The 22,237-nt window shown below is 42.8% G+C and overlaps 1 pseudogene; it reads left to right on the top strand.

Moving 5' to 3' along the window:
- The first annotated feature begins 2,571 nt into the window (after positions 1-2,571).
- LOC128381173 (MORN repeat-containing protein 4-like) lies at positions 2,572-14,919 on the top strand (annotated as a pseudogene).
- Positions 14,920-22,237: the final 7,318 nt, after the last annotated feature.

Raw genomic sequence — 22,237 nt, forward strand, 5'->3', positions numbered from 1 at the left:
TGATCCGGCCCACATCAGATCAAATTGGGCTGTATGTGGCCCTTTAATGAAAATGAGTTTGACTCCTCTGATTTAGATAAAGAAGGAGTTGTAGATATGAGTTATATAAATATATAAATAAATAAATATATATATTTATATATGCTGCAAATGTTCAAATTCCATCCTCGGAGGTGAAGAGAAATGTGAACGTGTGGAATAAAGGAACGTATTATGGATGTCGATAAACTTATAAATAAAACCATACTATATCTCAGAAGGCCAAATAACCTCAATTATTACCAAGGTTTCATATATCTGTGTTTAGTGTCATCATTCAGTCATCTTAAAGCTTTCATTTAGCTTCCCTTCAACACACAGGATGGCAGCTTTTTCTTCTTCTTCCCCAGTATTGACGCTGATTTGTTCTTTTCACGAGGAATAAAAAAAAAAGAATGACTACAGCGATCGATGTGATGAATCGGAAACTTACACGACTCTGTGAATGAACCAGAGCCGACTGATTATAATAAACTGCAACTTATAATAAAACTATTTAAAAAACTCACTCGCACCACAAATACTGTAACCTTCCTTCCTTCTCTCCTTCTTTCCTTCTGTCTGTCCTTACTCCCTCCCTCCTTCTTTCCTTCCTTCCGTCTGTCCTTCCTCCCTCCTTCCTTCCTTCTTTCCTTTCCTCCCTTCCTTCCTCCTTTCCTTCCTTCTTCCTCCCTTCCTTCCTCCTTTACTTCCTTCTTCCTCCCTTCCTTCCTCCTTTCCTTCATCCCTCCTTTCCTTCCTTCTTCCTCCCTCCCTCCCTCTTTCCTTTCCTCGCTTCCTTCCTCCTCCCTCCCTCCTTTCCTCCCTTCCTTCCTCCCTCCTTTCATTCCTTTTTCCTCCCTTCCTTCCTCCTTTCCTTCGTTCCGTCTGTCTTTTCCTCCCTCCCTCCTTCTTTCCTTTCCTCCTTTCATTTCCTTCTTCCTCCCTCCTTTCCTTCCTTCTTCCTCCCTTCCTTCTTCCTTCCTCCTTTACTTCCTTGACACGAAGACAACAGGAGGGTTACAAACAATCATAAATAATAATAATAAATTGAAAATGACAAACAACAAGGTTCAGTGTAACTTGGGTTTAGTGAGTAATGGATAGTGATAGATTTATAAACGGCAATTTCACTCTCAGCCTGAATCTCCTGATATTTTCTAGTCTGATTTCTTTCTCAATCATTCTTTTGGTGTCTTTTTTTTTTTTTTAGGTTTCTGTTAACTGTAATTTCAGCTTTTCATCTCTTCAGAGCCGCTGAAATGGTTTTATGAGGTTCTTCTTTGGTTTCTGTAGACGAGCTGCTGAACATAGTGGAGCATTTAGCAGCAGGAAGTTGGTTAGAGAGTAAAAACAGAACTAAAAGAAAGTGAATATTAGACTTATATTCACCAGATGGACAAAAACACGACTCTAAATGAACGATGATGTTTCTCTGTAGCTGCTGGATGAGGAAGGAAGGGAGGAAGAAGGGAAAGAAAGAAGGAAAGGAAAGGAAAGGAAAGGAGAAAAGAAAGGAAAGGAAAGGAAAGGAGAGAAGGAAGGAAGGAAGGAAGGGAGGGAGGGTGGGTGGGAGGGAGGAAGGAAAGGAGAGAAGGAAGGAAGGAAGGTAGGAGGGATGGAGGGAGGGAGGAAAAGAAAGGTGGGAGGAAGGAAGGAAGGAAGGAAGGAAAGGAGGGAGGAAGAAGGGAGAAAAGGAGGGAGGAAGAAGGGAGGAAGGAAGGAAGGAAGGGAGGAAAGAAGGAAGGAGGGAGGGAGGGAGGGAGGGAGAAAGGAAAAGAGGAAGGGAGTAAGGAAAGGAGGAAGGAAGGAAGGGAGGAAAGGAAAGGAGAGAAGGAAGGTTGAGGGAGGGAGAAAGGAAAAGAGGAAGGGAGGAAGGAAAGGAGGAAGAAAGGAGGGGAGGAAAGAAGGAAGGAGGGAGGGAGAGAGGGAGGGAGAGAGGGAGAAAGGAAAAGAGGAAGGAAGGAAGGAAGGAAGAAAGGAAAAAAGGAAGGTAATGGGGAGGAAAGAAAGAGAGAAGGAGGAAGGAAGGAACGAAGGAAGCAAGTAAGGAAGGAGGGAAGGAAAGAAGGAGGTAGGGAGGAAGGAAGGAAGCAAGTAAGGAGGGAGGGAAGGAAAGAAGGAGGGAGGGAGGGCGGAAGGAAGGGAGGAAGGAAGGAGGGAGGAAAGAAGGAAGAAGGGAGGGAGAAAGGAAAAGGGGAAGGGACGAAGGAAGGAAAGAAGGAAGGTAATGGGGAGGACAGAAAGAAAGAAGGAGGAACGAAGGAACGAAAGAAGCAAGTAAGGAAAGAAGGAGGGAGGGAGGAAGGAGGGAAAGAGGGAGGGAGGAAAGAGAGGAAGGAAAGAAAGAGAGAGAAGGAAGGAAGGGAGGAAAGAAGGAAGAGTCCAAACAGACGGGAGGACGACACGAAGGCTAAATAACCTTGACCCCAATTTGTCACAAGCAGTCAATGTCTAGTGTGTAATGCAGCTCTGTGTGTGTGTGTGTGTGTGTGGTGTGTGTGTGTGTGTGTGTGTGTGTGTGTGTGTGTGTGTGTGTGTGTGTGTGTGTGTGTTGCCACAGGTCTGCGTCACGGCCTGGGTCAGCTGACCTTTAGCGACGGGACTTGCTACACCGGACAGTTTGAGAACGGCCTCTTCAACGGCTGCGGTGTGCTCGTCTTCACCGATGGATCCAGGTCTGTAACTTCCTCTTTGACCCCCTTCAAAATAAAATCAGAGGGAGGGATAAAAAAGGTCAGAAAGCTTGGGGAATACATTGAAATTATTTGAAAGGAAGGAAGGAAGGAAAGAGAAGGAGGGAGGGAGGAAGGACAGATGAAAGAAGGAAGGGAGGAGGGAGGGAGGAAAGAAGGAAGGAAGGCAGGAAGGAAGGACAAAGGAAGGAAGGAGGGAGGAAAAAAGGAAGGAAGGAGGGAGGGAGGGAGAAAGGAAAAGAGGAAGGGGGCAAGGAAGGAAAGAACGACAGAGAAAAAAAGGAAGGAAGGAAGGAGGAGGGAAGGAAAGAAAGAGAAGGAGGGAGGGAGGAAGGACAGATGGAAAGAAGGAAGGGAGGAGGGAGGGAGGATAGAAGGGAGGAAGGAAGGAAGGACAAAGGAAGGAAGGAAGGTAGGACGGAGGGTGGGAGAAAGGAAAAGAGGAAGGGAGCAAGGAAGGAAAGAAGGACAGAACAAAAAAGGAAGGGAGGAAGGAGGAAAGGAGGGAAGGAGGGAGGAAAGAAGGAAGGAAGGAAGGAAGGGAGGAAAGAAGGAATAGTGAAAACAGACGGGGTCAATTTGACCCGGGAGGACGACAGGAAGGTTAAAAAAATAAGAGCTCAATCATAATAAGCACATGAAAAGAGAAAATGTTTTTAACTTGGATTTCAAAATAAAAGCCCCCCCCCAAAAAAACCCTAAAAGAGGCACCGGTGTATTTAGTAACACAGATGGACATTATGATTTATATATTATTATTATATATTATTATTATTATTTTAGACACTGAATTTTTAGGGATTAAACGACACACAAAGATCTGCAGATAATTTTTGGTTAGAAAAGTAATCTCTAACTTCTGAAGGTTTTTTTTTTTTCATCATACCAGACGCAGAAAGCATCTTTTTTACTCCTTTTATTTTTTTATTATTAGTAGAGACTCACATTTAATTAAAAATTGCACCTTTTGTGACCATAAAAGACATTTCAGACATTTCCCTCCCTTCCCTTCATTCAATTACAGATTTTGTTACTTTAGACTTTTTTTTTTTTTTTCTTTTTTTCATTTGCTCATCTTTTATTTTGTACAGGTGAAATGTTCAAGTGCAGCTCTCTCTACGGATGTTTGAGAATCAAAGTGTGGGCTGTTCAAGGTCCTCTGTTGATATGTTTTCAAGGTGTTCAGTTGAATGCCCCCGGCTGAAAATCTGTCTTCTGAGCACCAAATACTTTTGATCATCGGCTACGGACTTGAAAGGAGGCTCTGAAATATTTGTAGGTTGTTACCGTTGCCATGGCGCCCAGTGGAAAAACACACAGTTTAAATGTTGTTTGAGAAAGTAATGTTCATTATGAGCTGGTGAACTCTGTGTATGAAGCACAAACTCACCCAATATTCTTTTTTATCTCGTGAATCAAAATGAAAAGCAGGTGAATGTCGCTGGTTTTTGAATCAGTTCTGCTTTTAGTTAATATTTGTAATTAATGATAAACTATTACAGAGAGAAAAACTCATGCTTTTCTTCTCTGACTGCAAACGTTTGAATCTTTTGTCAGGCGACGGCTGTTTCGACATTGAACTGATGCTTCATGCTGCGCGTGTTAAAAAAGAGGCTGGCTGTGATTCTACACTTTGATTCGCACTGTTTTATCTCAGCTCTGTTGTTATAACCTCTGTGAAAAGGTGAAAAGAGAAAAGAAAGCAGCGAATACTAGACAGTGCAGGTTGAGCTCCTGCTATGTGAAAAGCTGCTTTTACTCTTTCAGGTATGATTACAGAGATTCATGAGATAAGTTTGTCGCACTGCATCTGTTAAAGACCTGTTAAACTGTAAAGTGAATTCAGACTTTTTCTTCTAAACACATTAAATAGGTCATAGCCTAAATGTATTTCTAAAAAAGGTGTAAAAAGCATTTCAACCATTTAGATTTGAATTGTGGAGCTAGGCTTCACAAACTGTGTTTCAAGATTTCTGTGTTCAGGATTTAGTGATTAGCATAAACCCGCCCCTGCTGCTGTAGAGGTATAAATACATTCAGCACACACTCCTGCTACTACAGTCTACAGTTAGGGACAGGCATCTATTTGTGGTGGTGTGGTCCTCAGCTCATTTTTGATTCTCCCCAAATGAGAAAATGATCGCTCCCCCCCCCCACAGTTTGTCACCGGCAACGTAAGGAACACCCTCAAAGCCACATAAACATTGGGGAAGACTAACTGCAGGCCAAACTTCAACATGGTTTTCAGCATATTTGAGGGTGACTTGTCTGTTTCAGCCAACATGAAGGAACTGCAGACACGTAAAACACGCTGTTCCGCCTACGGGACGGACCGGAAGTTGGGAGGTAGTGACAAGTTCTTCTGAATGTTTTAAACACCAACCCTTGAACATATATATTCATGCCGTACATTGTTAGAAAGCTTAGATTCTCCTGATTCATTCAAGACCACTCATGAATTATATGGTTGCTCACAGCTGTAATAGTATTAGCGGTTAGCTCGGCTAGCCACTAAAGTAAGCTAACAGCTATAATGCTACATACCTTCAAAGTCTTCTCTTTATCCACGACGATCATCTTATGACTCAGGACTTTCTGTACAGCTCGCCAAGTATCCATTCTTGTGAAATATGAAATCCGTTTCCATAAAACCGAAATATTTTCCTCAATATGTCCATGTATTTAGTCCAACACGTAAGGAAACAGACACGGAACAAACCATATACGGTCCCTTTCACGTCACTTCCTGACCTACACGTGCATCTGTGGGACACGTGACTGTTTTGTTTACGTCCGTGAACTCCTCCTGTTTCATACACACCACACACCAGCAGATAGCCTCTAACAAAGACATATGTCTATCTTCTTCTTCTTCTTCTGGCCGACCAGGTGAATTAAGTGCGCCTTCTTTGGTTTTATTGCCGCCACCTACTGCCCCGGAATTGTTAAGACAAGCTACATTCACAGACAGAGTCCCATTATTATGCTTTTATGAGCGAGGTCGAGCGAGCCAAAAGCCGAAAAATCTATTCGTGGCGGACGTAATTCTTTCGTGGCGGGCCGTCACGAAAGAATGAATGTGTGGGAAACACTGGAGCTACCAGCTGAGTTAGCCGCCGAGCTACCAGCTGAGTTAGCCGCCGAGCTACCAGCTGAGTTAGCCGCCGAGCTACCAGCCGAGTTAGCCGCCGTGCTAGCAGCTGAGTTAAGGCTGATTTATGCTTCTGCGTCGGAGCAACGCCGTCGTTGTCCTTTTGAAGTTCTGTGTGTGTGTGTGTGTGTGTGTGTGGTTTCAGAGGAGTCTCTATCTGTATCCTTGTTTATCTTCCGGTCACAGTAGCATGTAGCATTGCACTATGTGCTCTAATAACAGAAAACACATACCTTTTGTTCATTATTAATAAATAAAGCAACTGCCGGAGGAACTGACGCTTTGACAGGACGTATCACAGCCCTTGTGGTCCGTGTTGCCGGGACACGTAGTTAGGATTTTTTGGAGGTGCACGTCAGGCTCCTGCCTGTCAGGAGTCTGCGTCGAGGCAGAGAGCTCTGCGGAGGTACGCTGTTGTTCCGACGCAGAAGTATAAATCAGCGTTTACAACTACCACTACTTCTGTTACTACTACTACGAAAGTACTACTTGTACTAGTAATACTACTACTACTACAGAAAGTACTACTACTACTACTATTGCTATTACTACAGAAAGTAATACGACTACTACTACTACTACAAGAAGTACTACTATTACTACTATTACTACTTCTACTACAGAAAGTACTTCTACAGAAAGTACTACTTGTACTACTACTACTACTACAAAAAGTACTACTAGCCTACTACAACAGAAAGTACTACTAGTACTACTACTACTACAGAAAGTACTACTACTACAGAAAGTACTACTTGTACTACTACTACTACTACAGAAAGTACTGCTACTACTACTGAAAGTACTACTACTACTACTACTACTACTACAAAAAGTACTACTAGCCTACTACAACAGAAAGTACTACTAGTACTACTACTACTACAGAAAGTACTACTACTACTACAGAAAGTACTACTACTACAGAAAGTACTACTTGTACTACTACTACTACTACAGAAAGTACTACTACTACTACAGAAAGTACTACTACTACAGAAAGTACTACTTGTACTACTATTGCTATTACTGCTATTACTACTACAGAAAATACTACTAATACTATACTGCTACAGAAAGTACTACTACTACTACAGGAAGTACTACTACTACTACAGGAAGTACTAGCACATGTCCTCTACTCCACAGTAAACCTGCTGCAGCTGAACAGAAGCTCCTGTGTGTTTTAACCTCGTCTCTTTCCACTGAAGCTCATTTAAAGATGTTTTAATAGTCAGAATGAAAACATGTGAATCTTTTAAAGAAACTGAATCAGATGTGTTTTATACTCTTAAATACAGATGTGTGTACGTTGCTTTCATCGACTTGTTTCCACAGATAGTTTCATATTTAAGATTCCAAACATCGAAGGCCAACATAGCAACAACATAGCAACAACATAGCAACCACATAGCAACAACATAGCGGCCATTGTTTCTGTACAATATAAACATTCCTGATACTTCCTCTCTCCTCTTCTCTCCTCTGCTTTTCTTTTTTACTCATTTCACTTATTGGTACTTCACGTCAGCCAGGAAGACAATAAAATGCTTAATGTGGCAACTTTGAACCTTGTAGAGGTGAAGTAGTGTGACTGAAGGAGCTTTTTAAAGATGTTGAAGTAGGTTTTTTTTTATTTTTGTGTGCAGGTATGAAGGAGAATTCGTTCAGGGGAAGTTTCAAGGCTCCGGCGTTTTCACTCGCTTCGACGGGATGAGGTTCGAGGGCGAGTTTAAAAGCGGATGTGTGGACGGACACGGTAAGACTTCAATACTATCATTATTTAAGCCTCCTGTTGTCCTGGGAGGGAGGGAGGGAGGGAGGGAGGGAGGAAGAAGGAAGGAAGGGAGGGAGGAAGAAGGAAGGAAGAGGGAAGGAAGGGATGAAGGAAGGAAGGAAGGAAGGAAGAGGGACGAAATGAGGAAGGAATTAAGGAAGGAAGGAAGGAAGGCAGGAAGGGAGGGAGGAAGGAAGGAAGGGAAGGAGGAAGAAGGAAGGCAGGAAGGGATTGTTTTGTTCTGTGTTTTTTACTATTTCCTTTTTTTCCTGTAAAGCATTTTGAGCTACATGCCTTATATGAAAGGTGCTCTATAAATATAATAAATAAAGTTTATTTATTTATTTATTGTCTAATTTTACTAACTCTCTTTTTTATTTGCTGTTGTTTTACTGTATTATTATTATTAGTAGTAGTATTATTATTATTTTATTATCATTTTATTATTATTAATATTATTATTATTATTATTATTATTATTATTATTTTATTATTATTATTATTATTATTATTATTTTATTATTATTATTATTTTATTATTATTATTTTATTATCATTTTATTATTATTAATATTATTATTATTATTATTATTATTATTATTTTATTATTATTATTATTTTATTATTATTATTTTATTATTATTATTTTATTATTAATATTATTATTATTATAATTATTATAATTATTATTAATATTATTATTTATTATTATTATTATTAAAGAATAAAGGGCAGTGGGAAGATCAGGTGGATCTCAGGTTGATAAAAACGTTTTAACTTGAAACCCTCCGAACAACAAACACCTTGAAGTTTCTTATCAGCGTTTTTTCAACTGATAAGAAACTTTTGACTTTCGAGCTCCTCGCTGCACTTTGATGTCGAGTTTCAAGCTTTTTATAACCGTGTGAAAGAACGTGTCATCGCTAGTGAAGGTAATAGTTTGTATGTTTAGTTTTAAGTCTGGCACCGTTACAGACCGACCTCACCACGTCTCCGTGCCCTTTAACCCCCGACCAAATGTTTTAAATACTTTTAAATTGTATTAAACCGTGAAACGTGTTAATTGTCTGGTCTGAAACACCTGTGTGTGTGTGTGTGTGTGTGTGTCTGTGTGTGAGTCTGTGTGTGTCTGTGTGTGTGTGTGTGTGTGTGTGTGTGTGTGTGTGTGTGTGTGTGTGTGTGTGTGTCTCTGGAGGTAATCAACACATTTTTATCTGAAGGCTGCCGGGGTGGCGAGGGAGGAACAATGTGTCACCGTGGCAACTGGCTAATTTTTGTGCTTTTAAAAATAGAGATGAAACATAAAAGATTCCTTCAGTCGAGTTATGAAGCTCCTCAAATCCTTCTTTCCTTTCCTTCCTTCCTTCCTCCCTTCCATCATTATTTATGAAGCTCCTCAAATCCTTCTTTCCTTTCCTTCCTTCCTTCCTCCCTTCCATCATTAGTTATGAAGCTCCTGGAATCACAGCGAGGGGGGCAAGGGTGGGGGGGGGGTCAATTTAACCCTCCTGTCGTCCTCCCGGGTCAAATTGACCCAGTCTGTTCTGACTGTTCCTTCTTTCCTTCTTCCTACCTTCCTTCCATTTTTCCTTCCTTCCTTCCTTCTTCCTACCTTCCTTCCATCTTTCCTTCCATCTTTCCTTCCTTCCTTCCGTCCTTACTTCTTTCCATCCTTCTTCCTTCCTTCCTTCTTTCCTTCCTTCCTTCCTTCCATCATTCCATCTTTCCTTCCTTCCTCCCTCCCATCATTCCGTCCTTCCTTCCTTCCTTCATTCCATCCTTCCTTCATTCATCCTTCCTTCCTTCCTTTCCTTCCTTCCTCCCTTCCCTTCCTTCCTTCTTCCTCCCTTCCCTTCCTTCTTCCTACCTTCCTTCCATCTTTCCTTCCTTCTTCCTCCATCCTTCCTTCCTCCCTTCCCTTCCTTCCTCCCTTCCCCTCCTTCCTCCTTCCTCCCTTCCTTCCTTGACTCGAGGACAACAGGAGGGTTAAAGGAAGGGCTTCATTCCTAAATGTTTCTTTAAGCAGTAGTGAGTTAACCATTAGCTCGGGTTCAGGTAACAGTTAACCTGAAGTCATTGTATCCTAGCAACAAGAAGTCAAACACACACATGAGACTCTGAGTTAAAGCCTCACCGAAGCCAGGAGCGTTTAAGGGTTAATGGGGTTTTTAAAAAATAATTTAAAGGGTTAAAATGTGAAAATAAATGTTTGAATAACTTTTTTTTTGTGGACTCAGCATCAGGGTTATGGTAAAAATGTCTAAGTGGTGTAACCATAAAAACTTTGGAAGGAAGGAAGGAAGGGAAGCACAGAAAGATGGGAGGGAGGAAGGAAAGAAGGAATGGATGGAGGGAGGGAGGAAAGAAGGAAGGAAGGAAGGAAGGAAGGAAGGAAGGAAGGAAGGAAGGGAGGGAGGGAGGGAGGGAGGAAGGAAGGAAGGAAGGAAGGAAGGAAGGAAGGAAGGAAGGAAGGAAGGAAGGAAAGAAAGAAAGGAGTAAGGATGAAAAGAGGAAGGAATTTAGGAGAGAAGGAAGGAAGGAAGGAAGGAAGGAAGGAAATGAGTAAGGAGGAAGGAAGGGAGGAAAGGAGCCAGGAAGGAAGGAAGGATTAATGAGGAAAAGAGGAAGGAAGGAAGGAAGGGAGGAAGGTAGGAAGAAGGAAAGGATTAAGGAGGAAAAGAGGAAGGAAGGAAGGAAGGAAAGGAGTAAGGAGGGAGGGAGGGAGGAAAGAGGAAGGAAGGAAGGAAGGAAAGGAGGAAAAGAGGAAGGAATTTAGGAGAGGAGGAAGGAAGGAAGGAAGGAAGGAAGGAAAGGAGTAAGGAGGGAGGGAGGGAGGAAAGAGGAAGGATGGATGGAAGAAAGGAAGGAAGGAGTAAGGATGAAAAGAGGAAAGACTTGCTCACATAAATATAAATGAGCGAATGTCAATTTGGAAATGAAAAACTCTGCTGATGTTTGCAGGAAGGAAATCAAAGGAATGCCAGAAAAGTTACACCACAGCGTTGCCCTTTAAGAGTTTAGCTTATTATATCAGAACCTCTTTGAACTTTAACGCAGCTCTAAAACATTCATAATTTATTACACTTGCATCTTTTGGTTAAAACCTCAAAAAGAACAGAAGAGAAATATCTTTATATGGTTAGTTATATATTAACCCTCAGGTCAAGGAAGGGAGGAAAGGAGGAAAGAGGAAGGAGGAAAGGATTAAGGATGAAAAGAGGAAGGAAGTAAGGAGAGAATGAAGGGAGGAAGGAAGGAAGGAAGGAAAGGAGTAAGGAGGGAGGGAGGAAGGATGGATTAATGAGGAAAAGAGGAAGGAAGTAAGGAGAGAAGTAAGGAGGGAGGGAGGGAGGAAGGAAGGAAGGAAGGAAAGGAGTAAAGAGGGAGGGAGGAATTAAGGAAGGATTAATGAGGAAAAGAGGAAGGAAGTAAGGAGAGAAGGAAGGAAAGGAGTAAGGAGGGAGGGAGGGAGGAAGGAAGGAAAGGAGTAAGGAGGGAGGGAGGGAGGAAAGAGGATGGAAGGTAAGAAGGAAGGAAGGAAAGGAGTAAGGAGGAAAGGAGCAATGAAGGAAGGAAGGAAGAAAAAGAAGGAAGGAAGGAAAAGAAAAGAAGACAGAAAGGAAGGAAGGACAGATGGAAGGAAAGAAGGAAGGAAGAAAAAGAAGACAGAAAGGAAGGAAGGAAGGACAGATGGAAGGAAAGAAGGAAGGAAGAAAAAAATGACAGAAAGGAAGGAAGGACAGATGGAAGGAAAGAAGGAAGGAAGAAAAAGAAGACAGAAAGGACGGAAGGGAAGATGGCCCACGGGCCGCATGTTTGACACCCCTTAATCTTCTTGCTCTTTTTCTTCCCTCGCTTCATTTTCAACTTGACAGAATTTATGTGCATTTATAATTAACTGGCATTAACAAATATAGTATTAGTCTGTTAGCAGGAAATGAGATGCCACCAGGTCTGCCCGTGTTCTGGAAGGAAGGAAGGAAGGAAGGAAGGAAGGAAAGGATTAAGGAGGAAAAGACGAAGGAAGTAAGGAGAGAAGGAAGGGAGGAAGGGAGGAAGGAAGGAAGGAAGGAAAGGATTAAGGAGGAAAAGACGAAGGAAGTAAGGAGAGAAGGAAGGGAGGAAGGAAGGAAGGAAAGGAGTAAGAAGGGAGGGAGGGAGGGAGGGAGGAAAGAGGAAGGAAGGAAGGAAGGAAAGGAGTAAGGAGGGAGGGAGGGAGGAAAGAGGATGGAAGGTAGGAAGGAAGGAAGGAAATGAGTAAGGAGGAAGGAAGGGAGGAAAGGAGCAATGAAGGAAGGAAGGAAGGAAGAAAAAGAAGGTATGAAAGAAGGAAGGGAGGAAGGAAGAAAAAAAGACAGGAAGGAAGGAAGGAAAAGAAGACAGAAAGGAAGGACAGATTCCTCCCTTCTTCCTCTCTTTCTTCTTTTCTTACTTCCTTTCCTTCCTCCCTTCCTTCTTTCCTCTGTCCTTCTTTCCTTCCTTCCTTCTTTCCTCCTTTCCAGGTCTGCCCGTGTTCTGGCACCTGAAGCATGATTAACATTTTCAACGGTTATTTTTAGGAAACTCGAAGCTTCTAATTAATGTTCGGAGAAAGTTGTTTTCATATAGTTAAAACATTTGACTTGAAACAGGAAGTGGGTTTTTTTCCCCGATGTTTAAATTTAAATCCCCCCGACTAAAAAAAAATCCTACCTGGATGTTGGAGTCTGTTCCTTCCTTCCTTCCGTCCGTCCTTCCTCCCTTCTTCTCTCTTTCTTTCCTTCCTCTCGCTTTCCTTCTTTCCTTTCCTCCCTTCCTTCCTCATTTCCTCTCTTCCTACCTTCTTTCCTCCCTCCCTCCTTTCCTTCCTTCTTTCCTTTCCTCCGTCCTTCTTTCCTTACTTCCTTTCCTTCCTCCCTTCCTTCTTTCCTCTGTCCTTCCTTCTTCCTCCATTCCTTCTTTCCTCCCTCCCTCCCTCCTTTCCTTCCTTCTTTCCTTTCCTTCGTCCTTCTTTCCTTACTTCCTTTCCTTCATCCCTTCCTTCTTTCCTCTGTCCTTCTTTCCTTCCTCCCTCCCTCCTTTCCTTTCCTTCGTCCTTCTTTCCTTACTTCCTTTCCTTCCACCCTTCCTTCTTTCCTCTGTCCTTCTTTCCTTCCTTTCCTCCCTTCCTTTCCTTTCCTCCCCTCCCTCCCTCCTTCTTTCTTCTCCCTCCAGTGCACAAACAGTGAGAATTAACTTTAAAGTAGGGAGAAATCTTGTATCTGGTACAATCTTTATTTAAAATTAATATTATTTGTATATTTATAGATTGTGGAGAGGCATTAGATGTAAGTTTCAAGACTTTTAACACATTTTTTTTTGGGGGGGGGGGTAAAAACATCATTAACATGTATTATTAGACACCTTATTGAAAGAGGAATATTAAAACATGTGACTTTAACCAACAGCATGATATTTCTCTCACTTAATCACCTAATCCTACAAACACGTCTAGTGTTAAAATCCTCTGTTTTATACCTTCAAACATCCACTATGACATTCTTCTTTTAACTCCTAAGAAGTATTTAGTATAAAGATCTCACACTTCCTGAATTGTGCACATACGGTGAGAATGAATCTTGTATCTGGTACAATCTGTCTTTTGTATATTTATCGATTGTGGAGTTTTTCAATGAGTGAAAGGCATTAGATTTAAGTTTAAGAACTTTTAAAAAGCTCATTGAAGGTCTTTTTGGGGGGGGGGGGGGACATCAGTCATGTTATTATTAGACATCTTATTTAAAGTCAGTGTAAAGTAAGAATAAATGTGTGTTCTGAGTTTGACATACTGCAAAAAGTGTGTTGTTAACCACCCTGCCCCCAACCAAGTGTCACCTGTCAACATGGACGCTACGTCTGAGAGCTTTCTGCTGCTAACTCAGCTCCTAACTCGGTGGCTAGCTCGGCGGCTAACTCAGCTAACTGTAGACTGTAGTAGTAGTACTAGCTCAGCGGCTAACTCAGCTAACTGTAGACTGTAGTCGTAGTACTAGCTCGGCGGCTAACTCGGCGGCTAACGCAGCTAACTGTAGACTGTAGTAGTAGTACTAGCTCGGCGGCTAACTCTGTGGCTAGCTTGGCGGCTAGCTTGGCGGCTAACTGTAGACTGTGTAGTAGTAGTACTAGCTCGGCGGCTAACTCGGTGGCTAGCTCGGCGGCTAACTCGGCTAACTGTAGACTGTAGTAGTAGTACTAGCTCGGCGGCTAACTCGGCGGCTAACTCAGCTAACTGTAGACTGTAGTAGTAGTACTAGCTCGGCGGCTAACTCGGTGGCTAGCTTGGCGGCTAGCTTGGCGGCTAACTGTAGACTGTGTAGTAGTAGTACTAGCTCGGCGGCTAACTCGGCGGCTAACTCAGCTAACTGGCTAACTGCAGACTGTAGTAGTAGTAGTGTGTGCTGAATGTATTTATACCTCTACAGCAGCAGGGGCGGGTTTATGCTAATCACTAAATCCTGAACACAGAAATGTTGAAACACAGTTTGTGAAGCCTAGCTCCACAATTCAAATCTAAATGGTTGAAATGCTTTTTACACCTTTTTTAGAAATACATTTATGACCTATTTAATGTGTTTAGAAGAAAATGTCTGAATTCACTTTATACAGTGTTTAAAAGCAGAATATTTTGTATACAGTATGTCTTAAAACGTGTCTGTAGGTGATGTTTAACCAACAGCATGATATTTATCTCACTTTAACTTTAATCCAGACACTAATACAAACACCTTTAGGGATGCAAACCACAAAGACAATGTGTGTGTCTCTAATGTTTTATACCTTCAAACATCCACTATAACCTGCTTTAATAGAAAGTGGTACTTACTAGTTTAATATTTGCTAGTTTAAGCATTTAAAGCTAGCTCCTTTTTCCTCTGATGATGATAATGATGATGATGATGATGTGTGGTGCAGGTGTGCTGTCGTTCGTGGACGGAGGCCCCCGGTGGCGGCGGCGGCGGTGGCGGCTGCAGCCATGAAGGCTTGTTTGAGACCAACCAGCTGATGAGGAGGGAGAGCAGTCAGGGCGCCGTGCAGAGAGCGCAGACGGCCGCCATTAAAGCTCGCACGCTGGCCATGTGACCCGAACACCCACAGTGCCCCACCTCCGCTTCCTGGATCATCCTCCTCTTCCTCTTCCTCTTCCTCTTCCTCTTCCGCCTGTCCTTCTCCTCTCGGTTTGAGCAGCTGATTGTTATTTATAAAAGAGATTCATTTCCTCTTTTTTTTTTTTTTTTTTTTTCTTTCTTACTGTATTTTTATTGTCATGCCTGTAAACTTGCAGTATTCGACCCGACGGCTCCAGTAGAGAGTCGATATTATGGGTTATATACTTTCAACGTAATTCTCCTTTAATTGCATTCAGCAGTTATAGAGAGAGAGAGCCACTGATTCTGGATCAGCTGAGTCCAACACAGATTTAGTGTTCAGTGAACTTACTGGTGCTAAAAAAAAAAAAAAAAAAAAAAAAAGCTTCAGGGTCAGCTCCACTGACAAAAACACAACTCTGGATTCAAAAGTGCATATAATACAGATATTTCCAAATAAGCATCGATTTAGCGAGTTTAACGTCAAACAGCGTGTAACTTGATATCTGGGTTAAAACTGAGCTGAAGTTTTCTTTTTAGATGTCAGATACTTTAATGAAGTTATAAATGTGTCAAAGGAAGAAACTAATTAATCTGTTTCCTGCTGCTACAACCTGAGAAAAAAAGAATATCTGACATGTTTTATAAAAAGCTAATTATTGCAAAGTCACAATTTAATACAACTATTGATATGATTAAGTTAATATAACTTCAACTTATTGATATGATGAGACCCCCGTCTGGTTCGACCGTTCCTTCTTTCTTTCCTTCCTTCCTTCCATCTGTCCTTCCTCTTTTCCATTCTCTCTCCCTCCTTTCCTTCCTCCCTCCCTTCCTCCCCCTCCTTTCCCTCTTTCTTTCCTCACCATTACCTTCCTTCTTTCCTTCCTTCCTCCCTCCCTTCCTTCTTCCTCCCTTCCTCATTCCCTCTTTCTTTCCTCCCCATTACCTTCCTTCTTTCCTCCATCCCTCTTTCTCTTTCTTTCCTCCATCCTTTCCTTCTTTCCTTTCCTCCCTTCCTTCCTCCATCCTTTCCTTCCTTCCTTCCTCCTTTCCTTCCTTCTTCCTCCCTCATTTCCCTCTTTCTTTCCTCACCATTACCTTCCTTTTTTCCTCTGTCCTTCCTTCCTTCCTTCCTCCTTTCCTTCCTTCTTCCTCCCTCCTTCTTTCCTCCCCATTACCTTTCCTCTGTCCTTCTTTCCTTCCTTCCTCCCTTCTTTCATTCCTTCCTCCCTCCCTCCCTCCGTCCCTCCCTTCCTTGACTCGAGGACAACAGGAGGGTTAAAAGCTAAGTAATGCAACTTGTACAAGTCCTAATTCCAAATTTAAATTATTGATATGATGAGTTTAAAATTTTAACATATTCTTACTCCAAAAAACGGAGGTAATAAAATCCACTTCTCTGTTTGAGAGAAGTGGTGTAAATCTTTCATAATGTGTTCAATTCATTTTTAAATATATATATAATAAGATCCATAGCTTTATTTACATGGACTCTAATATTACACTAATAATCAGAATTTTAAAAAAAAATAGTTTTCCAAAAAGTGCCACATCTGCCCCACGTGAGGGTAACATTAGGTGACGTGACAGTGGATAGGTTAGCCTAATCTGACCAGTTAACTTAAGGCGGACTGACTTTAAGGTGGACCAGATATTATTGTAGTGACAGTCTCAGCCGCTCCTGAGCAGAGAGAGAGAGAGAGAGACAGAGAGAGAGAGAGAGAGAGAGGGGGGGGGGGAGACAGAGAGAGACAGAGAGAGAGAAGGGGGGGGGAGAGAGAGAGAGAGGGAGAGAAAAGGAGAGGGGGAGAGAGAGAGAGAGACAGAGAGAGAGAGACAGAGAGAGAGGGAGAGACGGAGGGAGAGACGGAGGGAGAGAGAGACAGAGAGAGGAGAGACAGAGAGAGAAAGAGAGAGAGAGAGAGAAAGAGAGAGGGAGAGAGAGAGAGCGGAGAAATGTCTGCGTCACATTAAAACGTGTCAGCAAAACGTATGACATCACAACCCATGTTCAGATTGACCTGAAAACTTCAATCACAATGTTTGTCTTGTTAGAGAGAGAGAGAGAGAGAGAGAGAGAGAAGAGAGAGAGAGAGAGAGAGAGAGAGAGAGACAGAGAGACAGAGAGAGAGACTTTATTACTGTCCGAAAAATCTTAGATGGATAAAATATGAACCAGATAAAAGCTTCAGGTTAAACTTTATATCAATGATCAGTTATTAGAAACAGCTGATATAAGATGTTTAAGAACCAGATTTAACCCTTCGTGTCGTCCTCCCCGGGTCAAATTGACCCCAGCTGTTTTGATTTGTTCCTTCCTTCCTTCCTTCCTCCCTTCCTTCCTTCCTTCCCTCCTTCCTTCCTTCCTTCCTTCCTTTCTTCCTTCCCTCCTTTCCTTCCTCCTTTCCTTCTTCCGTCCCTCCCTCCTTTCCTTCCCTCCCTCCTTTCTTTCCTTCCTCCTTCCCTCCCTCCCTCCCTCCTTCCTCCTATCCTTTCCTTCCTTCTTTCTTTCCTTCATTCCCTCCTTCCCTTCTTTCTTCCTCCCTCCCTCTTTCTTTCCTCCTTCCTTCCTTCCCCCCCCCTTTCCTTCCCCTTTTCCTTCCTTCCTTCTTCCTTCTTTCTTCCTTCCTTCCTTCCTTCTTCCTTCCCTCCCTCCTTTCCTTCCTTCTTCCTTCCTTCCCTTCTTCCTTCCCTCCCTCCTTTCCTTCCTCCTCCCTCCCTCCTTTCCTTCCTCCCTCCTTTCCTTCCTTAACTCGAGGACAACAGGAGGGTTAAAGCAGCATCTCTAAATTACAACATTTAAATGGAGCCTCACTTTGTGTCATTTCTCTAATAATCAAGTGATAATTTCTTTTGGGAAGTTTCCCCTGAAAGAAAGAACTGTGTCACTTCCTACTAATTAAGGAGGAAATAGAGACAGGGGGTTGAATTGGTACACCTTCAATTAACAATTCCAATTAACTTCCCTCCTTCCTTCCCTCCCTCCTTTCCTTCCTTCCTTCCTCCCTCCCCTCCCTCTTTTCCTTCCTTCCTCCCTCCCTCCCTCTTTTCCTTCCTTCCTCCCTCCCTCCCTCCCTCCTTCCTTTCCTTCCCTCCATTCCTTCCTTCCCTCCATTCCTTCCTTCTTCCTTCCCTCCCTCCTTTCCTTCCTCCTTCCTCCCTCCTTTCCTTCCTTCTTCCTTCCTTCCTTCCTTCCCCCCTCTTTTCCTTCCTCCTTCCTCCCTCCCTCCTTCCTTCTTTCCTTCCTCCCTCCATCCTTTCCTCCATTACCTCCTTCTCTCTTTCTTTCCTTCCTTCTTCCTCTCTTTCTTTCCTCCCTCCTTTCCTTCCTTCTTCCTTCCTCCCTCTTTTCCTTCCTTCTTCCTCCCTCCTTTCCTTCCTTCTTCCTTCCCTCTTTTCCTTCCTTCTTTCCTTCCTCCCTCCATCCTTTCCTCCATTACCTCCTTCTCTCTTTCTTTCCTTCCTTCTTCCCTCCCCCTAACCCTCCCTCCCTCATTTCCTTCCTTACCTCTTTTCTCTTTTTCTTTCCTCCCTCCTTTCCTTCCCCCTTCCTTTCCTCCCTCCTTTCCTTCCTTCCTCCTTTCCTTCCTTACCTCCTTCCTTCCCTCCTTTCCTCCTTCCTTCCTTCCTTCCTTCCATCCTTTCTTCCTCCATCCCTCCTTCCTCCCTCCCCCAAGTTTCCCCTGAAAGAAAGAACTGTGTCACTTCCTACTAATTAAGGAGGAAATAGAGACAGGGGGTTGAATTGGTACACCTTCAATTAACAATTCCAATTAACTTCCCTCCTTCCTTCCCTCCCTCCTTCCCTTCCTTCCTTCCTCCCTCCCTCCTTCTTTCCCTCCATTCCTTCCTTCTCTCCCTCCCTCCTTCCTTCCTTCCCTCCCTCCTTTCCTTCCTCCTTCCTCCCTCCTTTCCTTCCTTCCTCCTTCCCCCCTCTTTTCCTTCCTCCTTCCTCCCTCTTTTCCTTCCTTCTTTCCTTCCTTCCTCCATCAATTCCTCCATTACCTCCTTCTCTCTTTCCTTCCTTCTACCTTCCTTCCTTCTTTCCTCCCTCCCTCATTTCCTTCCTTACCTCCTTTCTCTTTTTCTTTCCTCCCTCCTTTCCTTCCTCCCTCCCTCCTTTCCTTCCTTCTACCTTCCTTTATTCTCCCTCCCTCCTCCTTCCTTCCTTCTGTTAATAATCAAGTGATAATGTCTTTTGGGAAGTTTCCCCTGAAAGAAAGAACTGTGTCACTTCCTACTAATTAAGGAGGAAATAGAGACAGGGGGTTGAATCGGTACACCTTCAATTAACAATTCCAATTAACTTATTAATTGCTAACGTGACCTAGAGAGAGAGCGAGGGGAGGATTTTTAAGTCAGAGCAGCAAAAGATGTTAAATTTATCTAGAAAATCAATATTCATGTATCAATCTAGCTTTTAGTTCTCTTTATAAAACATCTAAAGATCTGTTAGGAAACAAAGAAGCTGTCAGATGAAACAGTTTGAACTCAAAAAGACATCCAGACACATGTTTGACGTTCTCATCGCTGAGTCGGTGCTTCCTGGTTTCCTGCCTTCCTCTTTAGAAGACGCATCGGTTCTGACCTCTTATTGGTGCTCAGGTATCAGAACTTGTTTACTGAATGTTTGTAACATATCAGAAGAAAAAAGGGGATGTCGAGACCTAAAACATGAGCAGTATCTTCTTCTTCTTTTTTTTTGTTCCTGTTTCTTCTTTTTTTTTCTTTCTTTTCTTTCTTTCTTTCACTCAGTGCCGTTACAGCTCCGTCTGATCACAGATCGGTGTGATCGTCCTCCTTAGTGCCAACCACACAGTGCCAACAGGCTGCAGCTGATCCACAATCAATGGCTCGTCATCAGAGAGGAGGGGGAGGAGAAGGGGGGGGGGGGGGGTTAGAAGTAGGGGGGGGGGGGTTGGAGGATGGTGGGGGGGGTCAACAGAGGAGGGGAACTGAAGTGCCTGCACAGTTACAGGCTGCAGTCATGAGTGCAATTTCATAATAACGTGCAATTTACGCCTAAAAGCAAGATTCCCCCGTTTCCAGTGGGGTTTTTTTTTTTTTTACATTTGGAGACGAGCGAGCGGCGGCTTTAGTGCTTTGTCTGCTAAAAGAGGCTTTATAGGTCAAAGGGGGGGGGGGCTTATCTGATGGTTTAGATGGCTGGATGTCAATTGACACTGTGAACTGGAAGAGTTTCATTGGAGAAATACACACAGATACATAGTTTATACCCAGAATATGATAAAAAATATGATATTATATTTAAAAGCTCACAGCAGGAATCTGTTATGTGACTCGAGTTAATGCCAAAATACAACTTAATTATGTGTGTGTGTGTGTGTGTGTGTGTGTGTGTGTGTGTGTGTGTGTGTGTGTGTGTGTTTTTAAAATGAAACTCTTCTTTCACCCAGCAAGTCAAAAAAAAAACACTCGACTGCTTTTTGCAGCTTTAATTTTCTTTTCTTCTTCTTTTCTACTCTCTTTGCATCCCTTAATAATGATGATGTCACTTTCACTCGTCTAGTGTTTGTGTGTGTTTCTGTAGAAATCACCCACCAACCCGCGCCCCCCCCCCCCCCCAAAAAAAAAAAAAAGAAATCACCCCCGCCTCCCTCTGAAGAAAAAAAGATTTTTAAAAAAAAGAGAGGAGAGAGGTGTAAGCATCACTGTTGTGAACTTAACAAAGCTCTAAGTCACACATACTGTATTTCACACGTGTGTCGTGCCTGCTGGGAATCAGCGTCTGTCTGTGTAATGAGACTGGTGTGTGTCGATGTGCCATATATATATGTGTGTGTGTGTGTGTGTGACTGTGTGTGTGTGTGTGTGTGTGTGTGTGTGTGTAGTCGTACTTGGGTGGAGCGGGCGGTTGGGGTTTTGGTGATGGGGGTATTAAATGGGAAATGGGAGTTAATTGTCGGTTATGTGATTATCTCTGAGTGCGATTAATTTAGGATGTGGTTTGGGGGCGGGAGGGGAGGTGGTGGGGTGGTGGGGAGGTGGGGGGGGGCTGATGTCTTCCCCGTTGACCAATTTGACAGCGACATCGGGAATAAAAAAAAAAAAAAACAGCCGAACTGATGGAGGCATCTCGCACCTTTTAATTGGCTCTGGGATCCGAACGGAGACACTGTTAAATGGAGCTGACTGTTGCCTGTAGCTGTATTTTACAGACAGGGGAGGAGAGAGGGAGGGGGGGCGGGGGGGGGGGGGGGGTTGATATGCACTTAAATGATCTGTCAGTTTTCGGATACTGTGTGACAAAAAAAAAAATCCTTGTGTCTTTCGTGTGTTTTTTTTTTTTTTTTTTTTTAAATTAGTTTTGTCGTTTAATGTAACTGTAACGATCCCGTGTTGCTTCACAGTGTGAGAAAACAAACATGGCGGATCACTGAAACCCTTTAAAAACGCACCTTAAAAAGCTCAACTTGAAAAGTTGCCGTTTGATATTAAACACGTTAAGATTTTTTCACTTAGCAGCAGCAGCAGCAGCGACACTGTCTGATTTCATTGTTTCACTGTGACGACGAGTCTCCATGATTCACACAAACTACTCACCCCTGAAGCGAAACTGAATTTACACTCTTTTATATCCCTTCCTTCTTCTTCCTTCTTCTTCCTTCTTCCTGCTCCAGCTGTTCGGCCTAGATTGAAGCTAAATGTATGAAAGCTCAGTCAGCCATGAAACAAACAAAAAAAAAAAAAAGCCTCAAATTAAAATCCAAGGAGCAAAAACGATGTCATCTTTTATAAAAGGAGGACGCATCTGTTAATGGACCATATTGCCCAATTAAAGGATGAGTTCACCATTTTTTTTTTTTTAAAAAGCTTATCATCCATTTCATACTGATTTATAAAAGTAAATGTAATAAATAAATCTTGTTGGGATGTTGATATTTTAACATTTGGAGCGTCCTTCTACTTCTAAGCTTTGTGCTAAGCTAATTTTAACACCTGTCAGACTGTCCCCTTTAAGTTTGAAGCAAGGCAGTGAATCCCTCCTTTCCTTTCCTTACCTCCTTCTCTCTTTCCTTCCTCCCTCCTTTCCTTCCTCCTTCCTCCCTCCTTCCTTTCCTTCCTCCCTCTTTTCCTTCCTTTATTCCTTCCCTCCTTCCTTCCTTCCTTCCCTCCTGTCCTTCCTTCTTCCTCCTTCTCTTCTTCCTTCCCTCCTGTCCTCCCTCCTTCCTTTCCTTCCTCCCTCTTTTCCTTCCTTCTTCCTTCCTTCCTTCCTTCCCTCCTGTCCTTCCTTCTTCCTCCTGTCCTTCCTTCTTCCTCCTTCCTTCCTTCCTTCCTTTCTTCCTCCCTCCTTGCCTCCTTCCTTCCTTTATTCTCAACTGTTTTCTCTTTTTTATTTTGGGACGCTGATATTTTAACATTTGGAGCGTCCTTCTACTGCTAAGCTTTGTGCTAAGCTAATTTTAACACCTGTCAGACTGTCCCTTTAAGTTTGAAGCAAGGCAGTGGATCCCTCCTTTCCTTCCTT

This window comes from Scomber japonicus, chromosome 2 (assembly GCF_027409825.1).
Source record: "Scomber japonicus isolate fScoJap1 chromosome 2, fScoJap1.pri, whole genome shotgun sequence".
Classification (NCBI taxonomy): Eukaryota; Metazoa; Chordata; class Actinopteri; order Scombriformes; family Scombridae; genus Scomber; species Scomber japonicus.